The sequence below is a fragment of the Parasteatoda tepidariorum genome, chromosome 1 (genome assembly GCF_043381705.1).
Source record: "Parasteatoda tepidariorum isolate YZ-2023 chromosome 1, CAS_Ptep_4.0, whole genome shotgun sequence".
NCBI lineage: Eukaryota > Metazoa > Arthropoda > Arachnida > Araneae > Theridiidae > Parasteatoda > Parasteatoda tepidariorum.
This window is the reverse complement of record NC_092204.1, coordinates 8567183-8591696: the sequence shown is the minus strand read 5'-3', so window position 1 is coordinate 8591696 and position 24514 is coordinate 8567183. Positions and strand designations below refer to the sequence as shown.

Below are 24514 nucleotides of genomic sequence, written 5' to 3'. Positions count from 1 at the left end.
ATCATATAGAAGGAGAATTCTCTAACAATTCACATAATTCAAAGTTGTAAATATATAAAATATAGTTCGCCCCTTCCCCCAAATATTTTGACATAGCATTCCTTAAAAGTCAGTATGCATACCCAACATTTGTCAAATATTTTTTTTTCTTATAGTTTAACTAAATTTTTACAGCATTAGATTATTTCTAACAGGAATTTATTTAAAAAATATAATTTAATCAAAGCTCTACATTCACCATAATAACCATTTTGAATAAACAATATTGTTTATTTTTTAATCATTTACAAATTAATATAAATAATGATGCCTCAAAAACATACAGATTAGCCTATATTCAAATAAAAATCAGTCTATATTTAAAGAAAAATGCTTAATTGATTGTTGTACAATATTTTAAGCATGAAATTTTAATATGCTAGCAATATTGTTTGTATTAAACTTTAAACATTCTACAATATAATGGTTTTAACTGCGCTAAAAGTAGCAGATTATACATGTATATATATATTTCTTATTTAACACGGCTAATTTATTTACAGACCATTACTTTTGTCTTTTTCATTTTTGCAGAAAAACAGTGCTTATTACTTACAGCTAGACAATACGTATCAACAAAGAAGTCAACAAGTACGAGTGAACAATAATGATCACAATATAAAATATTTACTGACCTTATTGAATACATGATCAATAAATTAATTCTTAGATGTTTTAATTTAGCGGTGAAGTTTATTAAGTAGGTACACTGAATGTTTCTACAACATCTACAATCTCAAACACATCGTGCTTTAAATTACTTTTCTAGCTGATTTTTAACTAAAGCAAAAACATTACTTACAATGCTTCTTAACGTTTCATGTAATTATCATTGAAATGTATAAAGTTTCCAAATAATTACTAAATTATAAATACCTTATGTAATTGAAAAGAAAGCTCCCATGTCAAGCTCGAGCAATGGCGTCGTAAACAAACTTTGAGAAGTAACAACAGTTGAAAAAGTTTTTCGAGTTCAATCGTTCGCAAACTACCGCGAATATTATTTTTCGTTTTCTTTGCATTGGCTAAAAATTATATTTAAGTAATATTTAATTTATCGTTTTCTTTATAAATAAATGTTTTTTATTAATAATATGGGATAATCTTTCGCAAAAATGTGGCGCTGGACCAAAAGTAATGAAATAGGTGATAATTTTGAAAGTTCGAATGTTAGATCGAATACTATTTAAATTTATATAATATTAGCTCTAATATTAGAAGATAGGATTCAATAGTATTGCGTTTTCTAGCACGGCAGTATTATATTGCACCTTTCTAATATTAGATCATATCTTTTTGCTACCTGGGTTAGGATCCGCAGCCATACACAAAATTATTCGTGAAGAATTACATATGAAAAAAGTAGTTTGTAGAATTACATATGAAAAAAGTGGTTCCCCATCATCTAACTGAGCACCAAAAAGAGGAGTGTGTCAAAATCAGTAGAGAAACTCTTAAATTGCTAAATGATGGTGGCCACCGCATTATTTCTAAAATTGTAACGGGTGATGAAACGTACCTACCGTTTTTTTACCTTTCAACGCGCGTCAGGAAAGCAAAGTATGGATCTTTGAGGATGATCCCACGCCGACAATGGTGAGAAGACAACGCGCACTGAAAAAAGTGATGTATGCCACTTTCTTCAGAAGTACGAGATTGGTCAAAGCCATCTAGTTGGAGGGACGGAAGATAGTAACAGCAAACTGGTATACCACTAAATGTCTTCCAAAAATTCTACAAGAAGTGAATGTTAGGGGACTAATGCTTCACCATGACGATGCATCTTCGCATACAGCCGGATTAACTGCTGAGTTTCTTAAACAAAAACAAATTAAAGTGATAGAACATCCGCCGTATTCACCTGATCTAGCCATGTGTGACTTTTGGTTCTTCTTTAATCTAAAAAGGAACTTACGTGGACGTCGTTTTCATTCTGAAGAAGAGATTGATGTGGCTATAAATGCATTTTTTTCACTATTCCAAGAAATTAATGGCTTGAGGCATTTAATCTGTGGGAAATTCAACTACTATAGTGCATTGATGCTGGAGGAGACTACTTTGAACACACCTGAAATTTTGTAAGTGTAACTTCTAAAACCTAGTAGTATCTCAAAAATTTCAGAGTGACCCTCGTATAATCAAGAAAAGAGTTTTTTTTTGTTGTTGTCAGAAACTGGTTATTTTATCATGATCATGTGAGGTCTTTGAAAATTGTTTCGCTTTTTGTTAATGCATATGGTGCTTAAAAATATTTTTTGAGTGCTTAAAAAGTACTTAAAGGTACTTATTTTTTTTAAACATTTAACTATACGCACCCTGATAAAATACCTGCCACCCTAAATGTCAAGTTGTACTTTTAAACTTTAATTTGATTCACTATGCGAAAATTAAAAGCTTTTTTATCTTTACTTTCACAAAAAATAAGAAGGTAAATAAATTTTGAATGAAAGCGTGTAATATCATGGCTGCTAATAGTAATACATATGAAAAGTTTACCTCTCCGGAAAAATGAAAAGCAATGAAATATTTTATTACCATTTTTTTCCCCATTATTATCCCGGGAAAGTAGCAGTATTTCTGTCACTGCCACAAATAAGTGCTAATTCTCGATGGCATGCGATTCTTCTATTTCGGGCAATTATTAAAGATAGAACATAATGGTAAAGGAACTGAGAAATAAAGAGTTTCTAAATATCCCATGGAATTTTTTCCATTATCTTTTAAATTAGTAAGGTTCAGCAACAATTGTTTCGTATGTTTTGAATCATAGCTTATGAAGTTTATTTTGTATTGAAACTCTGTGTAAGTCATTGATTTCTTTTTTTTTATAACAAAAAAAAAAAAAAAAATTGATCCAGGACTTACTTAGCGGAAATGGAAAAACAACATTCTCTTCAACTCTGCTTAGGAATTTCCTTGGCAAATACAAAGAAGATCCGCAATCATACCAAAACTTATGTAATTATTTTATTCTCAAATTAAAATGGATATAATTAAAAGATTTTCAAAACAATTTATCCCGATTACTACTATTTATAAACTAAGCATAAGTTGGGTTTGCAAAGGAAGAATTTCGGCTTTTCAGTGATTTAATCAATTGATACACGAACATAAGCAAGTGCATAGAGGTTTCAGTCACGTAAAAACAATAAAGCTGTATAGTATCACCTCATAATTAAGATTTTGCATAGCATCTTATAGCGCGTCTAATAGTTTGGGACCAAAGACTGTAGTACTGTGAGTAATTAAAATATTCCGGTTGTTACAAACCAAATAAAATAAAATTTTTCATTTTAATATAACCCGGCCTAAAACTTCGAAAAATATTATGTTCCCAATATTTTAAATAATTTCCGTTTAAAACGTGTTGCAGCTTGTCCCACTTTGTTTTCTTTTCAAGGAACAATATATCTTGCTTGAAATCGCCTTCCATTTAGACCGGAGAAAAAAAATGGCTTTCTCGCACCGACAGGAAATCGTTTTCAAGTGCAATAGAGCCATTGTTTACAGTCCAGGGTCTTCAGATGTTCGAAAAATAAAGTGTTCTTTTTTCCTCCCGAGGTCTCGGGAACGGCAGCACTTACAGTGGAAAGTATCAAGCCACAAATGTTTTTCTTTTCATATCATAAAAGGTTTGATGTTCTGTATGCTTTAAAGATGGTGCTGGATAATGGATGTAGTACCACGAGCCTTGTCCATCGATTGCTGCCAGATCTACAAGCTATTTCCAGGCCTTTGTATATAAAGATTGAACAAACATTTTAAGACATTATGTATTTATTTATCCGACGTATTGGTTACACATTGCCATGAAAGATGATATCGCTCACTTTATATAGGGTGATAGATTAAAGAAGAGAAGATATGAGATCAAGTTTATCTTCTATTTTATCAGCTGAGACTAAGGGATGAATGTGGCCGGATAGCATGTGACCGGATATTATATTTTTTATTAAAATCATAATCGCCATTGCATTTTTATATTATTTACTCTTTTTTTTGTGTGTCTTGTGAAGAAAAGTTTTTGAATTAAATGACTGATATTTTTGATAATTGCCAATCGTGTGCTTGTTACAATATCAAATAAATAGTTAAATATAGCGTCAGATAAATAGCACTATCTGAACAATCTTTAATATTTTAGATCGAGCTGCGGTGGCTCAAAGGGTAGAGCGTTCGTCTCCCAATGGAGTGATCCAGGTTCGCATCCCAGCGATGGCTTGTTAATATGAACTCTGCTCCCGGGTCACACCGATCACAGCGCGAAGTAAAAATATTTTAAGAAGTAGACGGATCATGGGTTAAATTTATCTTGCCGTCGGGCTAACCATGGAAGATGGTTTTCCTCGATTATGAGTGACCACTGGACTCCATGAGATTGAAAATAATCTTTATTTTTCATCTTAAAACTGCTTTCGGACGAGCCAACAGCGAAATGACCTCTCTAAATTATCGAATTGCCCTCTTTTTTAGTGTTGTGATCTAACTTGAAACTGATGATTAACTGATGATTTTCTAAGTACAGTAGGGAACCGATTATCCGGAACGATCGGGACCATCGCTATTCCGGATAACTGATTTTTCCGGTTTTCTGAATCGCTACAAAAAGCCGTTTTTTTTATTGTTAAACCCAACTAAAAAAAATATTTGGAAATAATCTTGAAAAAACGAAGTAATACACTAATGATTGCTTCCAAAATGATGGTAAGGTAAACATCTTTCAAAAAAGAAAGAAAAATCTTTAAATCTCATGAGAAAAAAAACATTTAAAAAAAAATGGCGGGAAAATTTATTGAATTTCGTTCCGATTTTTTGGTTTTCCGGTTTACTGATTTCCGGATTACGGGTTCTGTATTGTATATAGATATTCCATATCCGAATTTTTTATTGGGACATTTTTCCAGAGCGTTCTGATTACAACTTTCACCGATACCTCAAATTTTAATCGTTGGGTTTAAATCACCGGACATCGACGTTAATTTTAACTGTCTATTGAAATGACATTTTTCGAGCCTTTTTTTATAAAAGTCTTTGTTTATTATAAAAAAAAAATTTTAATACAATACCACAGCCACCAAATGTCACGTCTTGCGGAAATCTTGTTTCTAGTGTTAGAAAGTTTTATATTTAAATATTAATTTTTTTTTAATAAAATTAACTTGATGTAAAATAATTTATGCACCACTACGCAGGAAAAATTCTAATGAATTTATAAAAGAGCTGACAATCTCAATATGATGTATTCGAGTGATTAATTATACAATTATACAATTATTTTATTACCATTGAAAAACCCTTTTACAAAAATCTGAAATCTGGCTGCTATGATTAGATGTTTGACGCGAAAGGTAATAATTCTTGGCATCGGTTTTTAACTAAGCACTTAATAATAATAAAAGAAAACACTAAGAATATTGGCTTGCGCTCACGTGAAAAACTCTTGCAAAAAGCATTTCGTACCTAGGAAAAAAGAAAAAGAGCTGTTAGCAAAGTCATATCATTTTTTGAGAATGCTAGACATTATTTTCCGGCAAGAAATATCTCTGTAAATATTGGGTGTTCAAATTAGTTCGGTCCTTTTTTTTTTTGTGATCAAAAATGCATTTATTTCAGAACAAAATGAAAGAACAGATTAATCAAAGTATTGTCCATCTCTGGCTACTACTTTTTCCCACCTCTCAGGCAATTTTCGAATTCCATCTCGAAAAAATGTCTCGTCTTTTGAGACGATCTAAGTTATCAGCCAATTTTCGTTTTCTGCGAAGAAGTAATTTGGTGACCTGCCAAATCGTGCTGCATCCCTCGGAACAACCAGTAATCAGAAGGAGCAATGTCCAGCGAATACAGCGGGTGCGGTAAAATATCCCGCTTAAGCGTTTCCAAAAATTTTTTTACGACTTTTGCAACATCAGGCTGGCCGTTATTAGGCAGAAGAAGAACTTTGTCATGTCTTTGCTCGTATTCCGGCCGTTTTTCTTGTAATGCACGGCTCAAACGAATCAATTGTAGCCTATACCGATCGCCCGTCGATGGAATCACCAAGTTGTAGCAACTCATAGTATACGACACTATTCACCATTCTTCATTCACCATTCTTGAAATGTCGAAACCATTCCCTGCACAATTTATCAGTTGGAGCATTGTCACCAATAAACTTCTACAAGAATTCGATGCGCTTCAGCTACACTTTTCTTCCAATTAAAGCAGAAACATAAAACCTCCCGCAAATGGTGCTTCGTTACCACAAAATTTGACATACTCAACAAAGTAAAAAACAGGGTTTTTGTATGAAACTTAAAGCGATATAAACTGAATATTAAGGACAGATGTCTAACCTCCCTGAAACCACCAGAAACCAGCTGTCGCTATGAAGCATTCATAACAGCAGAGCCATCTCTTAAAAACGGATCTAACTAATTTGTACTCCCAATATTTTACAGCTATTATTGTAAATACTTGTATCTGTTAGTAGTAGTTTCGTACTCTTCCTTTCCTAGAAAAAAGGATAAAAATGAAATGTTCTTCTTTACCAGTGACTTTGACTGCTCTAAAAATATGCTGCCCCTAGCCTTGCTAATTTCTGTACGTTGTAGCTGTGTACTTCTATTTTTCAATTGAAACTGTGGAAATGTTAATGAAAAGAAGCAATTGATTCACCCGAGTATCGAGTTTTCTTATTACCTTGGGAAAAAAACGAAGTACCTAAAATTGCCGTCCGGCCTGTGTAGGGGTTGGGGAACTGGTCGGGCATCAGAAAGGTTCTGGGTTCGAATCCCGTGCAAGGCATAATGTTCTTTCATTCTCTGTACTATCTTTCCTTACTGTGGGAGCAACGTTGGCCCATCTAATATGGTGCCCCTGAGAAAGTGGTCAACAAATCTGCCCTTCAGATGCCTGGTTGACTAAGATCAGTGTTTCCCCAACGTATGGTACGCGTACCCTCAGGGGTACGGGTACAGTTTAGCTAGGGTAAGTGTTCTTATGCGAAATATCTTGCAACAAACGAAAATTTCAAAAACTTTTATTAAAAACAAAGCTAGCCATGAAAATTTAGGATTACGTATTTTTCTATTGACTATTTTTTGCAGAGTTAACAGTTAATAATTAGTGGTGTCAATAGCCAATTGTGATTTTTAACTTTATTCTTCATTCTAAATAGACATATTTTTAAAACAAAATACATTCATTTTTTTATTAGTGGTACACAGCGTTACGAAAAATTTAGAAAGGGTACACAAAAGTCATAAGTTTGGGAAACATTGACCTAGGCCATTCTCCAGGTAGGCATTGGAGAAGAAAAAAAAATATCTAAAATTTTAAAAAAATTGTGTTCGTTTGAAAAAACAACCTATCGGATAAAATTCTTAATCGATATATTCAAACCACTAAGATGAAAAGAAAAAAAAACCTATCCAAAGGATTCTGAAAAAAATCCACGTCTGGTTCGTCTCCACGAAATAATCAATATCTTTTCACCTCTGGCGTGTTAGTTTCTACCCCACCTATTATAGATATATCTTATCAAAACACAAAATTCCTCAATGCAAAGTGTAGATTAGATTTTTAATTCCCAATTCTACAATAAATTTTAATATTTTTCCAGTCATTTACGTCTCCATACGAAATTCCCTGAGGCCGCAGGAAAAGTGGTGTCATCGATTTCAATTTTTTGTTCTGGTTCTTTTCGTTTAAAATGTTTTTTCCGTTTTATTTAAGCACGGTGAGAATCGGAAAACAGGCGTTTTCTTCTGTTTGAATAACGATGTATGGGGTGTTAACCCACAGCAAAGTGTAAACGATAATTGAATTTTCCTGTTTCTTGCTAGAAGGCAACTCGTAAAATTTACGTATGCTCCAGTGTTCTTAACGGTTTTATTTTTCGATATTTATGGATAAAGTGTTATGAGTGATACCGTGTTTCTTCAGTAAAAGTATCCGTTTATTTTTATATTATACCATATGAAACTCATTGTTTAAAATATTGTTCATTTACAAGTTGTCATTGAATTATCATTGTTTTAGAAAACAGGGTGCGTAGAGTTTTTAAAAAGTGCTTAAAGGTGCTTATTTTTGTTTTTTTAAAAACCCTTGAAGGTGCTTTTTTTCAGTGGGTGTTTCTAAAAAGTGCTTAATTTTCCCTTTTTCAAAAAGAGATTTTTCCTTTACTATGTTGATTTTCGCTTCGAATTATGCAAGAAGACACAGTTCACATTGTTCTATTCAACGTTTTCATAATTAATTCAACCCCAATCTATTTTGGAGTATCGTCAGTCCGTAGCGTATGAAAACGCCATTCGTTTTACATGATTCAAAATTTCATGGTTTTTGTCAATTGTCAAAAAACGATGCCATTTTTTTTTCTTTTTTTCTTTTTTTTTATTACATGACAGTAAAAACAAGATGAAAGTGTCAATTATCGAAACTTACCAACCCTGCCTAATTATGATTTTTTTTAAGTGCATAAATTTTTTTTGAGTGCTTGAAAAGTGCTTAAAAGGTGCTTATTTTTTTCCAATTATTTGGCTACGCACCCTGGAAAAACAACTTACTTTTGAGATATTTGCTGGATTCTGACGATCCCTGAAAAGAAAATCCTATGGGACAGTAACATTTAGAGAATTTTAGTATTTAAGTACTAATTACATTGCAATTTAGAGAGTTTTAGTATTTAAGTACTAATTACATTGCAATTTAGAGAATTTAGTATTTAAGTACTTATTATATTGCAATTTAGAGAATTTTAGTATTTAAGTTTTTATTATATTGCAATTTCCTTACTAACAGTGTTTACTATACTTTTTTTTAAGGAAAATAAAATAAAAATTTGTTTTATCTAGAAGAAATTTTGTTTAACTTTACAGATTCTAATAACTGATTTCTTTTTCTTTTTTGGATTTTATTTTCGCAATGAATTCTACGATATTACTTTTCATTAAAATTTAATCGAATCCTTACTTATGTGCACATGCACACAAATAAAGATTTTCCTGGTCAAATGTAAATACTTTCACTATGCACTTAATCATTAATTTGAATAAAGTACTTGTTAAAAAATTTTAGATAAAAATCTTTTATTTTGAAATATTTTTTTTAAAATTGTTATTAAATTCTTATTTTATGGAGTTGTTCACGGTTTGAAGATAAAATACAATAATCTAATATGCTTTTTAATGAGTAGCTGAATTGTCAGTGAAGCTAGCAATATGTTTATACTCACAAAAATATGCATTTTGCAAATGTAATGAAGATATTTACAATTAGTACTTATTCAATTGTCTAAAGTGCTAGTTAAAATTTACTAACGTTATTTTGAAGAAGAAAAAAAATCCAAAATCTAAAATTTTGTATTGTTTTGTACTATATTTTCACTATATTTTTCCTATTTACTATGTTAGTTAAGATATTTCAAATAAAGATACTTATATTTTGTAGAATTGCGCGCAATATGAAGACAATCATAGTAATATAATATGATTTTTTTAATACGTGATAATCCTTACAAATAATTACCACAAAATGCTCTTTACAAATATATATAAAGGATACTATCTCTACAGTGTAGCTCATTCGATTGATTTATCTGATTAAAATTTTTAACTAAAGATATTTTGAGCAGCTATGCGTGGTGTAAAAACAAACATTATCATCTAATGTGTTTTTTAATCTTAGCCTAATAGTCTAAGGACCCATGAAAATATGTACACGTATACATAAATATTATTTTAAAGCTATGATCTAAATACTTTCTTATTCAGTTATTTATTCTATTGTTCTATGTATTTATTAAAATTTTTAAATGATATATTTTGTAGCATTAATCGCGATTTAAAGACAAACATTATCAAACATCTTTTTTTTTAATGGGTTGACTAATAGTCTAAGGACCCATTCCAAAAATGGAGATTACCTCACCAAAATAACTCAGCCCCAGCGCCCATAACATGGGAATTAGGGAGGAGAATTATGTTATACCCATTTCAGCCCCTCTATATTTGACCTCCCCTGTAAATAATTTCAGGGTTTACGTGATAGCTTCGCAGATGGGGTTTTGGGGAAGTCAGAGTGACTTTTTGGTCCGACTCACCCTCGTTTACTTCGTAGAATAGATGAGTTTTTGAGCGATGGATTTCTGTGCACTGCTCACCCCCCTTTTTTCGATCCCCCTAACCCCCTTCTGGATCACGTGACAACGCCTACACGCGGTGATTGCCGGGCGGGAAAGTTCGTCCATTCTCATGCCTGGTGATGGTAGAAGTGAGTTGACTGGCGTGTTTTGTGTTATCATTTTCATCAATATGTTATCATTCAATGGATAATAATTAATCGTGTTGTGTGAGCTTGGATTTTATAGTGAATAGAAATCGTAAAGGAATAACTGTTTCAATCGGATCTGATAAAAGGTAAATTGTTAAAAATATATTTTTAATTCTTTAAATACCTGTTGAACTATCAATATAATTGTTAAAGTTTTTTTTTTTTTTTTTTTTTTTTTTTTTTTTTTTTTTTTNTTTTTTTTTTTTTTTTTTTTTTAATAAGAATTTAAAAGTTCATAAAACTATACGGACATACATAATTAATTCTACAGTGTTTTTACGATTAATCTGTGAGTTTGTTGGCATATTTAAAAGTTTTTTTAAAAAAAAATTTTATTATTTTTTTTTAGTGAGAGTATGATTGTCATTCCATGCCTATTTAATTTCATACATTTATTGAAAAAAAAAAGTTGTCTCAAAATCTAAAAGTGCAATTTTTATAAAATTTATTATAATATTGCAGGGTGCGTAGCGTTGTTTCAAAGTACTTAAAGGTGCTTATTTTTTTATTTATGTTTTCGAAAAGCCCTAAAAGGTGCTTTTTTTATTCGGGATTTGTAAAATGTGCTTAATTTTCTTTCTTTTAAAAAGAGATTTTTTCTTTGCCGTGTCGATTGTCGTTTAAATTACAATAAATGCATGATTTTTCCATTTTTCTCCGCAATATTAATCAAAAACTAGTTATTTTATCATGATTATGTAGTTTTTGAAAATGTTTTTTAATTTTATTGAGAAGGTATAACTCGTAGCCACCCCGAGCAAATATCTACATTTTTTTTTTTTTAATTGCAAGTTTAAAATTTACTTGGCACCTTGGCTATTGTAGTTGGCGCGACAGATCACGATTAATACATGCAACTGCTTATATAGAGATGCCATAGGTGACTAAAAGTATAAGAAATGGTAAAAACTCGAATCTTTTTTTATTTATTTCATGTATACATTTAATTATTCATTCGTAACTACCACTATGTCATACATTGTAAATTATTTAATATTTAAAGTGAAAAAAGTTTTGTAGTCATCTTTGATAGTAAACTGAAAATAATATGCTGGAAAAAGATGCTAATTTAACCTCTTTTTTAATAAATGTTTGCTTTTTATTAATCACAACTTTTACGTTTTTTAGTCGCCTTTGGCATCTTTGCTTACCTAAAAGTATGCAATAATATTAATTTGTTGGTATCAATCATTTTCAATTTAGTTTGGTTTTCTTCCTATATTTGCTATTTTTCCTAGATTTTTTAAAAAGAATGCCATACAATATCACTTGTCTAAAACTAAAAAATAGCAGTGTTATGTTCTAGATTTTTCTTAAATATAAAGTTTCGATTTCAGCCTTTTTAGATCTTTCTTGAAAAGCCGTACAAATAAAAGGAATTTACGAGTTCTCCAAAACGAGGAGTAAAAGATGAAGAAAAAAAAATTAAAGAAATGCTGCAAAATCGCTGTTTTTATGAGATAAAATTAATGCGGTCGATATCGGTATTTTTAGTATCGTGATATATTGTCAGAAAATATCGTTAATTTGCTATGTAGTGCGATATTTGCAATATAACTAAATTACATATATTTCATATTGGACAATGTCTTCTTGCCCAAATAAAGAAAAAAATACTTTTTTTTCCTCCTAAAATACTTTTAATTTTAAAAATTGGAAGAAAACATGTTTTTTGTGGTTCACTACATGTTTTCAGTAAAACCCCGCTATTTTTTAACTTCCATTAATGAAGGGGGAAAAAATTATTATTTTTTCTTTCTTCCTGCACGCGATGTCGAGCATTTAACTTTTTTTTAGAACAGTTTAACGAGGATAGATACGGCACACCCTCGGTCCGTTCGCACGCCGCTCAAAGTGATCTTGAATTCAATTTGATTTTTTTTTTCTGAATTGGTATGAAAAGTACTCCTATTTAAAGATAGACAGAAAGTTTTTAGTTTAACTGCGTGAAAAACATCTTGATCTTGTTTTATGAGCTAAGCGCCTGGGCCGCTCAGCGGCCACTATCCCATCCATCGATTATTAGCTTAAAATATCTTTTGTTAACTATCACTACAGATTTTTTTTTTTTTAAAAATCAAATGGTTGGTTTATATTAACTAATTTTTCACGCGTATACTATGTTAAATAGTAATATTAATTTATTCTACCGAAGTAAATGAGATAAATGAAAACTTGTCGATACGAGCATTTACATTTATAAAAAATATGACCTATCATCAAATAATGATGCTGCACGCTTTGTTACATTATCTGAGTTCGTACGCTCCTGGAAGTATCAATTTTAGTATCAAGAAGTGGTATCAATTTTCTAATAAGGAATCAGATAATACCTTAGAAATAACTTTCACTTTAAACTTAATAATTTGAATCAGTAGATTTTAGATCTAAAAATATTTACTTCGTAATATTAAAATATTCCAACAACTACAAACAAAATAAAGTATAATTTTTCCTCTTATATGAATATTTTCTTATCCAGATGTTTTCAAACCCTGGTTATCAAGATTCGGGCGTTGGTAATCTTAGCGACAGAAATTATTAAATAAAGATAAATAGGAAAATGTTGATGTACAAATGCATTCCAGCCTCAGCTAACGCTTTACGACTAATATAATTGTGGGAATCGTGGTGGCTCAGGGGATAGAGCGCTCGCTTTCCAATGAGGTGAACCGGCTTCGAATCCCAGCTAGTCGATACGAATTCCTCCTCCAGTTTGCACCAACCACAGTGCTGACGTAAAAATATCCTCAGTGTGGTAGACGGATCATGGGTTAGAATCCCTTTGCCGTCAGGCTAACAGTGGGAAGTTTTCGCGATTTTCCTCTCCATGTAACACAAATGCGGGTTAATTCCATCAAGAAAACCTCCATAAAGGCAAAAGTTGAAGTAGATTTTATATTTTGCCATCACGTTTTTATTTATTAAATATGATTTTCTGTTATATTTTTTTCTCAATTCCAATGTTTAATAAGACAAAACAAGGTAATTTTTTGAGTAACAAAATATTTTTAGACCTAATTTGTGAATTGTGAGCCATAAGTGGCACAGTATTAAGCTGCCATTGTGAAGGTCCAAGGTTCTGTCCCCTATAGCGACTTGAAGCTCACACATCTTCAGATTGATGTATACCATCTGGTCTAGGAAATACAGGATGTCATCGCACATTACCGAGCACATTGCCAACATCATGCCGTGGGTCTAAAAAATTATGGAACCTTAACATTCATGATGCCTTTTGCCAACAGCTTGGTTTATGTGGGAGTTCTTTATTTTTTAATTTCTAGATTGTATAAAATTTTAAAAACTAATTTTAATATATTTCTTTTAGAAATTGTAAGTGTAGATTTTTCAATTACATAAAATGCAAAAGAAATTTTTCATCTGTAGATTCTCAACCTAGTGCAATGCAATCACCCTAGATTGGATTTTTTTTTTTTTTAAATCTATAGTAAATACATAGGTATATAATATCACCCCGAACTCATAACTCCCATGCTTTTGAATACTTAACCTAAATTCACGTTTTTTTTTTCGGTATACCATATGGTTCACCGCTATTCGTGGCATACTGAAATCACCATATTACCTTGCTCAGCGATTGCTCTTAATTGAAGCAATAAACTCTCGTTTTCTTTGTTATACAGAATGGAATAGATTTCCCATTCAAAACCCCTAGGGGTATATTACCCCTCATCAAAGGGTGAAGAGAATCTCCCCCTCGGTGCTTTAGTAGGGCATTCTGTGTACAGTGAAGCATGATAATATCGTTTTTATTACTGTGAGCAACATTGAAAATCTTTTTTTTATTGGCGAAAAAGGAAGTGTGTTGGCAATTATATTTTTTATTGCTAAGACCTTCCATCATCAAGCTTGGCGTTGAAGAAAAAAATTTATTGCTCTTGTTATTCCTTCTTGCATTGAATATCAAGTCTTTTTTTGTATACTTTTATTTGAATGCCACAGATCAGTGGTTTTGGGAAATAACGTGGTTACTAACTTTTTTTTTTCTTCCGAAACTGAGTTAAATATCAGCGGGTTCAATTCAGTTTTTCTTTTTGTGAAAAGTTCTATTTTTATGAAATTGTGAGAAATCTATCTACTCTTTTAATTTTGTAAATTTGTGAAAACTGGATCCTGTTTTTGTGAATTTGTGGGGGGAAAAAACAGTTTTATTTTCTGAATCCACACATTGCGTAGAATGTGGTTATTTCTGCTAAGGTCTTTTTGTTGTGAATTTTTTTTTTTTAAAACATGCCTTTTTAGAAGTTATAGTTTGAGAATTATAAATTGATGACGTCTTCGATTTCAGCTTTCAAATGATGAATTTTGTAAGGATTCTTTTTTGTTGTTGTTTTTGAATAAAAACAACAACCATACAAACAACAAACAAACAACAACAACAAACATGTTGGGTCCGAGGTTCGTTTTTTTTTTTTTTTTTTTTTTTTTTTTTTTTTTTTTTTTTTNTTTTTTTTTTTTTTTTTTTTTCTAAATATTCTGTAAAAGGTTCGTTCTTATGATAAAATAATTTGTGAAGGGTTCGTTAACTGATCCAAATTTCCTTTAAGTAGACCGTTTTGTTCAACCCTTTTGTTGTTCATTTTTTATATAAAAACTATTGTGAAGGTTGCGTTTTTGAAAGATTCATTTTCACGATAAAATAATTTATGAGGGGTCCGTTAACCGACCCGAATTTTAGTAAGGAGACCCCTTGTTATGTTAAACTTTTCTGTTGTTCCTTTTTAAAATAAAAACTATTGTGAAGGTTTCATTTTTAAAATAAAACATTTTGTGAAGGATGTGTTTTTACAATAAAATAATTTGGTGAAGGATCTGTTAATTGACCCAAATTTATCCTAATTATACTACTCCGAAATAGCTCCACCAGTATCCGAGTCCCCAAGATAAAAAAAAAAAAAAATAGGATGGATACTTGTTGGGCTAACATGCCTCCTTGGGCCGTCGTGCCACTGAATTTAGTTTCAATTTTTTAGTCTCCTCCTTTCTTTCTAATGTGTCTTCTGATTGGATTAATTTTTGTTTCACTAATCGACAAAGTTGAATACCGATTATTTAAGGAACTAAGAGTTTCGGTTAGGAAGGCTCTCACCTGCCCTAGTCATCATCAACATTATGAATATTTATCCGGGTGCCTGATAGTCTTTATGTCCTTGTAGATAGTGATATTGAAGTAGTACTTTCTAGCCACTGGTTTATAAATTGTAGCATAAACATTAAATCTTTTGTAATCTGGACAAAGATGCATCGCTACAAAAGAGAGCATCCTGAGCTAAATGTCACCTTTTAAATCTTCAAATCTGAAAATTTCATTTCATTCTGCAGCATCACACTTTAAGGCTTATTTAAAGAATTTTCAATTGCAGGGGGATCGTAGTGGCTCAGGGGATAGAGCGCTCGCCTCGAGGTACCCTTGTTTCGAATCTCAACTTTGGTTGGTCGATACGAATTTCGCAACCGATTCGTATTGACCAAACTGCTGAGGTACAATATCCTCAATGGTAAACGGATCGTGGAATCGAGTCCTCTTGCCGTCAAACTTAACCCTGGGAGGTTTTCGTTGTCTTCCTCTCAAAGTAACGCAGAGGCGGGTTAGTTCCACCAAAAAGTCCTCCGGTAAGGCAAGTTTCTCCCAATACTTGATTTAGGAGTTCTCTTGTCTCCTAGATTGGGTTCAAAATTACAAGGCTACGGAGTTGATCATTGGTAGTCGTAAACTCAAAATTGGATCAGCTGTTCGACGATAGTTAAATAAAAGAAATAAAAATATAAAATAGTCTTTGCAATATGATGATTCAAGTGATCAATGTTGGGACCACGATCTATATTATTATTTCGAATGGATGAACCATCTTGCTCGTATTATTTTTTCGGAGTATTTTATTCTGACATCTTTATTCCCATCAAAAGTCCCTCAAGGAGTGGTGAATAAATGCTGCACTAGACTGGAGATTCATTACGCTAGAAATAGGAAGTGTCAGTCAACTGTAAAGCAAGTCTGAATTCCATGCTAGGGTATTGGAAGGATAATTTGCATTTAATGGCTGGCTGGTTGCGCTTTATTGATGCCTGATTTGACATTATCTTTTCAATTCAATTTTCTGTTTATAAGCTTGACTAAGATTTCGCACTTTCGACAATGGGGATAGTTTCGTTTATGAGAATAACTATATATTTTTTTCGGGAGAATGGTTTTTCTTTTATACTGAATTATTTGAAGTTGCGATTTTCGTTCGTTTGTTTTAAATATCCAGTCTTATGCACTATGATTCGATTTCATTCAGTTTGTCTTAGAGTTTCACGAGGGCAAAGTTGAGGGTTTTGATTTTACGACGATTTCAGTAACTTCAGCCTAATATAAAATGATTCTATTACAATCCTTTCTGACCACAGATGAAAGAAACAAATATTATGAGACCAAGGATGCTTCCTTGAGGTAGTGGTACTAAATTTTATTTATTATGGTGGTCACTGCTGCCAATAATGGTCGTCTCCTCTGAGAAGCTTCTTGGTTGTGTCAAAATGCTCCCGAAAGCCATGTTGCTGTTTAAAGTGGTGCAACATAATCATGTAGATAATTTTTTGTATAAATTTTCCTTAGATGCATAGAAAACTGATGAGTCTCAGTAAAAGTAGGTGCTGGGTTTAAGAAAGACCATGACATAAATTAGATAAGTTATATGGGCTGAACGGGCTTCCAAAAATAAGTTCAATTTAACACGCTGAAGGCCATGGGGGTCACCGGTGATCGGGACTGAGTTTGTTCGTAGCGCCACAGGGGTCACCCGTAACCGGCGAAGCCCAGATTATTAGAACACACATAATTCGAGTAAATTGTTAATTTTTTTTTACATTATTATCGTTACTAAAATGGTTTGCAGAAATGAATGCGATATAGAACGCACAAAAATAGTTTTATTTATGTACACAGAGATGCCAACTTTCTCCGGACAGCGAATAAATATTTTCAGGTGGTAGTTTATTAATTGTGATTCTTGGTTTGATAAATTCAATTGAGTAGATTTTTATCCACCACTATTTCTAAACAATTTGTAGGCTTATATAATTCACCACTTTTTTCATATATGTCACGCTAAACCTTTTAAAAAACTAGCAAAATCTGTCTAATATTTGCAAATTTGGTTTGTAGTTATTTACCGTGTGGCCAGACGGGCAAGCCATGTAAAATAAGCGTGGCTTTCAACGTGTTAACAAGTTTTCAAAATATCCTTAGTAATTCAAAGGGTGAATGCAAGTTGATTTTTTATACTAGATTTTTTTCTTTTTGCTTCTAGGTCTTAATAAAAAGATTTCGTAGTTGCCAACTCTTCTGTTTTAGCGAAACTGTGGCATTCTTACTTTCATTCTAAATTCTTAGTGAAAAAAAATTTAAAACTTTCCCGTTTAAATAAAATAAATATTTTTTTAATTCAACTCATCAATACGTGTGCTATTCTTCACTTTCGAAAAATAAATAATAAATAAAAGTAGGGAGAGAAAAGAGAAATAATAACAAATTGTCAAACCCTTCTCAGAATTTTGAGTACTCTTAGAGTAAACTACTTGATAAGTTATTTTAATATTCTTCCAAAACTTCCTAGAAGAGCAAGTTTGTGACCTTATTCTTATCGTCTTCAGTTCTAATATTAACCTCAATTTTTAATTCTGAAGGAAAATTTTGATACTTTTTTTTTGGTATTTAGATGAATAGCATTGTTTTCAAACAAGTTTGTGTGGTTTAACAACTTTTCTTTTGTTAAATTTTATAGTGAAAATAAAAGTTACATAAATGAAATCGTTGAAAAAAAGTTAAATAAATAAATAAAATCTACATTTTTTTATGTTGATTACGAAGTTTATCGATTTTTTCTTTCCCATTTCAATAGACTAATATTGTTTTTTTTTTCTTTCTTTCTACACTTTGAATTATTCAAATGTTTGCCATATGTTTAGTAAGAAACATTCAATTCTATAGAACTTTGTTCATTTTCTGGAGTGAAAAAAAAAATTAACCTTTTTCTTTTATTTCAAATTTTAATTCAAATCAAACAGAAGCATGTAATCTTGTGCATCAAGTTTTTTTTCTTCTTTTAAATTTAAATTTTTTTTCCACACACCATTTTACAGCTTTCAAATAACAGGATTGTATAATCTCATGTTATTTTTTTTTAAGAACTTACTTTGATATCACGTTTTGTAAATTTAAAATTTTGTCGCAGTTCATTTACTTATTTCGAAACAGGAGCTAACTGAAATAAATTAATGCTAATGATATTTGTCAATCAAGTTGGGAACAATAGGTGTCAATTCGATGGATGTTGATTAAACGATTCGATAAACAATAACAAAAAACTTTATTTTTAGTTATGATAATGAGAAGATGTTCTCTCGTTGATGGTTACATACATTATCCTTCTCTCGTTCATTGAGCGCATGCGCATTCCTCAAAAGTTACAGATGGCGCTGCTCCAATAGGGGTGAAAAGAAAAAAATCGGTAGCCAAACTATTTCATTATCAATGTCGATCCAGGAGTCCCCTTGTCTTCTGGATTGGGTTCAAAATTACAAGGCTATGCAGTTCGACAATGACAGACGTAAATCCAGAAATGGTTTGACTGTTCAACACTGGTTATGAAATAAATTATTTAATGCAGTGTTTCCCAAAGTGTGGTACGCGTACCCCCAGGGGTAAGGCAACAGTTTAGTGGGGGTACGCGTTCTTATGCGAAATGAGTGCAACTAACGAAAATGTAAAAAAAAAATTTTTAAAAACAATGGTAGCCATGAAAATTTACGATTACGTATTTTTCTATTGGCTAGTTTTTGTAGAGTTAGAAGTTTATAATTAGTGGTGTCAACAGCGAGTTGTGATATTTAACTTTTGTGCAATTGTTTTATAGTAAAAAATACATTCATTTTTTTTATTAGGGGTACACAGGGTTACGAAAATTTTAGAAAGGGTACACAAAAGTCATGAGTTTGGGAAACACTGATTTAATGTGTCAGTAGAGTTCCTGTTTTTACATTTGATGTCAAAGGATTTTGACCACCACTATTTATAAATAATTAATAGATATGCATAAAATGACGAAAAAGAGATAACGAAATTATGAAAACTTCTGCTTACTTAATTTTTATCCAACTACCACTTTAAATATTGTTGAAAACTTGAACTACTGAGTTGGCAGTTCTGCGTTAAAGTTTACCTAAATTTAAATCGCTCAGCTGTGTTGATTGCTGCTCTCGACTTGTCCCAATAAATTGTTCTGAACTAGATCTAGCTTTGAAATAAACATTTTTCAAAAACATTTTTCTTCATGGTGGCAACATTTCTTTTAATGAACAAAGCTTTGTTTTATCTATTGCTACCGACAAAGTTTGAAATCCGGCATTCTACAGAATGCCTAGGCATTGTATATAATGCCTAAAACTAGCCGGCAATGTTTGAAGCGATTTATGTTTCACACATTACCTCGGCATTCTATAGAATGTCAAATGAGAAATTGGCGAAGTATAAATACATCTCCGATTCGTTTCGTAATGTAATGAAATGCAATTCAAAATGTTATTCAAGCCTGCTATGTGGCAACAAGTGGGTTAATTTATTTATTTTTTTATAAATGAAAATTTTGTTTCCCTTACTAAGAAAGGCATAAATTATGTTTTGTACAACTTTCATTTTTTTTTTTTAAATTTTTTTTTTGCACATTTTGAAAAAAAATTTTTTTAATGACGCTCTCATTATTACTATTATTATTAATTTTTTTTTTGGGGGGGGGGGGGAAAAAGCNTTATTTTTTCAGAATAACATTTTTATTTTTGAGAAATGCGCATCATTTACTTACATAATAACCTCACCAGGATATTTTTCTTCTTCATACTTTGCCTAAATAATAGTAGTCATTCTGTACAATGCCTAGGGAAAATATGTATCATATTTCATACCTTGCCTAAAAACATCCGGTATTATATACAATGCCTAGGCATTCTATGGAATGCCGGATTTCAAACTTTGCAGGTAACATATATATCTTCAAAAAAGAAAAAAAAATTCTAAACTTTAATCTAATATCTACTATAACAAAAATTTATCTACTATTATAGGGCAGAATTAACTATCGCCACAGACCACAGGATGAATAAATATGGAGACTGAAAAATTGTCAATCAGTCACCAGTTTTTTGGTCGAAAATGCACCCCATGTACTTATTATTGTTATCTTCATTAAAATAAATAAGGATTATAAATGTGTTAAAATATTCAAGAAATAATTTTATTTCAGACTTGTTTCTTAAAATATTTCTTAAAAGAAATACTTACCAAGTTGGGAGAAATGATTTTAAAAAAATCTCTTCTGTTATTATCACCTAGAGTTTTTTTTATCATTTAAAATTAATTTTTGATAAAGTAACCACTGGTAAATATGCTACAACTGGCTACTGGCCTATAGTAAATTTTTTAATTTTGCCCTGTACCTACTATGACTAATCAATTATTCAAAACATGTGTATTAGTTCGAAAACGTTGGTAACTATGTAACAATTTTAAATTCTAGCATAGCTGAAAACTCATAAAAAATTTTTTTGAAAGATAGTTATACTAAAAAGGTAGTATTTATAAACCTTAATCTTAGTAGGTTATTTATAAATCTTAATGGGGATTTTCAATTAATTTTTAAAATGGAATAATCAAAAAATAAAAACTTAAATTATCTTTATTTAGGGTTTAAACGACTGCTTTTTTCAAAACTTTTCGTTTAAATAGATTTAACTAATTTATGAACTTTGAGACAAATTGAATTTTCGACATAATATCAAATTACACCATAGTGCGTAGCGTTTTTAAAAAGTACTTAAAGGTGCTTATTTTCAATTTTTATTTTTAAAAGCCCTCTGTTCTTTTTTCATTGAGTGTTTTTAAAAAGGGCTTAATTTTACCTTTTCCAAAACGAGATTTTTTTTTGCTTTACCATGTCGCAAAAGCGTGCTTTTCACGTTGTTCTACGTTTTCACAATTCATTCAACCACAATTTATTTCAGTGTTCCGTTGGTCCATAAAGTATGAAAGCGTCAATCATTTTACGTGTTTGATGAAATGCTTGCGAGTCGCATGTGCGTCTACTGAGCTGGGCTCGGTAAAATTATTACACTCTCATGTGCAACTGCTTCATTTTGCAAGATGTTCTCTATTTCAGTCTTCCTTTTTCACCCTCTGATATCGAATCGAAAAATCTCTATCATTTTATAATGGCTAACACTGGCCATTATAAAATGATAGAGATTTTTCGATTAAGAAAAGAGTTCTGTGCCGGAAACTAGTTATTTTATCATGATCATGAAAATTATTTTAAATTTTGTTAAAGTATATAGTGCTTTAAAATATTTTTTGACTGCTTAAAAGGTATACTTATTTTTTGTTGAAAGATTTGAATTGCTTTTTTAAAATATAGCTTGAGTCTTTTTTTCTTCTTTTTTTTTATTTCACATGAAGTACTCGCGGAGAGAAAGGCTGTTCTTAGAAGAGGGGGTGTCATTTTTATATATTCACTGATTGATTGGGTCGAGGGCAAAAGGGAATCAGGCAGTTGAGTACTTCCTAGGAAATCTTTTTCGGGGTACTCTCTATGTTTATCTATCTTCTTTCCCCCCTCCTACTGACTTAAGGAGTCATCTGTCACACCAAATACTGTGTACTAAATCCCCTGTGTCACCCTTACAAGATTTAGTGTCCGGGTTTTTATACCCTTGCAGAAATATCCCAACCTAGCCAAATCCTTATATATGTTTCTACAAACAAGTAAATTTCTGTATATGTCATGTATGTTTTTTCATTCAATGTTATTTATACTACATTAAACAAAAATTGAATGTTCATTCACTATAAAAAAAAATTGTGGACTAATTTAAAAACTTATTAATTGAATAAATTGTTTAAAAAAATTGAAATACGATGTTTAGTAAAAACACTGTCATATGTTAAAATAAATGCACTCGAAAGAGTGTTTAGTGTTGATTCGAATCAAATCTCTGAATTGATTTCATGATTCGAGTTGCCAACTTGAAACTAAATTCGAATAGGCTTATTTGAACCAACAACTCGAAACCTTGATAACTACTGATTATCAAGATTTGATTCGGTCTCCAATTCGATATTTTAGAGGTACGTTTCAATCGGAATGGGAAAAGGCAATATTTTAGAGTAACTTTTTAATCGAAACGGGGGAAGGCGATATTTTAGAGTTTATTTTCATTCAGAATGGGAGAAGGCGATCGTTTAAAGTTTCTTTGAATTTTTCTGATCAATATTATAGTGTTCTAAAAATGACTATATCCTTACAAATATTGTAAAAAAATTCTTACTGCCTTCTAACTTAGGAATATTCAATAACAAATTAAGTTCCTGCAGTTTGAAAAGTCTACAAGACAAAGGGGAGAGCATTTACATCTTTTTATTTCCGTAATACGTATAATAAGTTTTAGTAACCTAATAGAAAGAAAAACTTGGTTTGGCAAAAATTGGAGACACACTGTGCCTTCTTACTGACTTCTTATATTGCATCGTCAAAAAATTCGCATCAGAGTCCCTTATTTACGAATGGGTGTCTATGAGAAAAATATAAAAGTGCTTGCAAACGTCATGTATAGTTTGTCTAAAGTAAGAACTCCCCCCCCCGCCACAAAGTCTTAGACCGTCTGCTGCTATGGAAACAAGAATAGCTCATTTCAGAGAGGGTAGCTTTTCTTCACTCTTGAGGTAACACAGTAAACGGAAAAAAGAGATTCCCTTTCTTTCGCAGAGCCGATCCAAAACCGCCCTAAACAGTAACCCCACACCCCTACTTAAAATAGTTATACCTCGTTACCATAGTCACCGCCACGGGTCCAGACGAATGGCTAGGGAAGTTCTTACTTTAGACAAACTATAATATTTAACTCGGTAATGGGTCAAATCTTCGGGGCCGAAACTTCGCCGGGCAAAATTTTGCTCGGACAAATTCTTAAATTAAGAATTATCAATAATTATCTAACATTATAATTAATTTATGCATTACTTTTAGTAGGAAATATGTTATATATTTTGCTATATATTATACTAGCGGTTTAGGTGTGGCAAAATAGCATTATTTTCTTCTTTATTTTCAGTCTATTCGAATTTTATTTTAATTTTTTTTTTATTTATAGAATTTCGTTTTAAGTTTTTATTTTATTTTACTATTACGTTTGTTTTTGTCTCTAGGACGTCATGCCCACTGCAAAACAGTACTAAAAATTGCTGTGACTTTCGAACAAATTGCAATTTTGAAGAAGAAAAAATCGTCTGAAGTTCATCAACAAACATGGCCATTCCACTACGCCAAATTTCAATTCTTCATTTGCGTTTCGGTTTGAAGAACGACCGCTTTCCATTTTCTTAAAAGTTTAAAACAGTTAATAATTATCGAACTATTTAGCGAGAGTTTTTTATTTTTATTTATTCCATTGCACTCCCTATACATTATTCCACACAACCTCGAATTAAGTTTCTAAGCCTAATTTGATTTATTAATATACTCGCAGAGGTAATTTTAAAACCTTCTCGAAACAAGCTTGATCCCTTTCTTTTTTTCAAAATTAATTAACTGATGTCTTTTTAGAGGGAAAAAAAAATTCCATGATAATTTTTCCCTTATTCTATTATACAAGTAAAGTGTTGTCTCTGTCGTCATGTTCCGAGAACAGTTCATTGTTAAAGAACCTTTCGTATGAGAATTCATTAGAGAAAGACAATAGAGTATTCATTAATTAAAAGTGCAAAGTTCTTTGTCTTTTGTTTGTAGATTAGAATGTTATATTTTCATCGCGTCCTTGATCTATTTTACAATATTTGTCTTTGAATTTTCGTTGCATTTTAATTAATTTCAGAGCTGCTTTTCTTCTTAATCTAGTTTTATTATTAAAATCTCGGGTTAATTTCTTGCTATAAAATGTTTTTTTTCTTATTCCAACTCAAATTAATCTTGATTTGAGATTCATTTGTTTTCTTTTTTTTATTTTGAAGTTTTCATTTAAAAAAAAATGCAGCTTTTTTAAGCATTTATTACTCACGTAATTATATGATATTGCTTTTCCAATTATTACAGTTCATATATATATATATATA

The 24514-nt window shown here is 31.3% G+C and overlaps 1 protein-coding gene across 4 annotated transcripts in view; it reads left to right on the top strand.

Annotated features, from left to right (window-relative positions):
- The window catches only part of LOC107440185 (LHFPL tetraspan subfamily member 2a protein), a 67105-nt gene that overhangs the window by 33844 nt on the left and 8747 nt on the right, over window positions 1-24514 (top strand). For 2 of the 4 annotated variants that reach the window (XR_011637819.1, XM_071185641.1), the window contains exon 1: window positions 10072-10439. The exons of the other annotated variants lie outside the window; for them this stretch is intronic. The gene's annotated coding sequence lies outside the window, so the exon portion shown is untranslated. Of the gene's footprint in view, window positions 1-10071; window positions 10440-24514 lie in introns of those variants that run through there. 4 annotated transcript variants of the gene reach the window in all.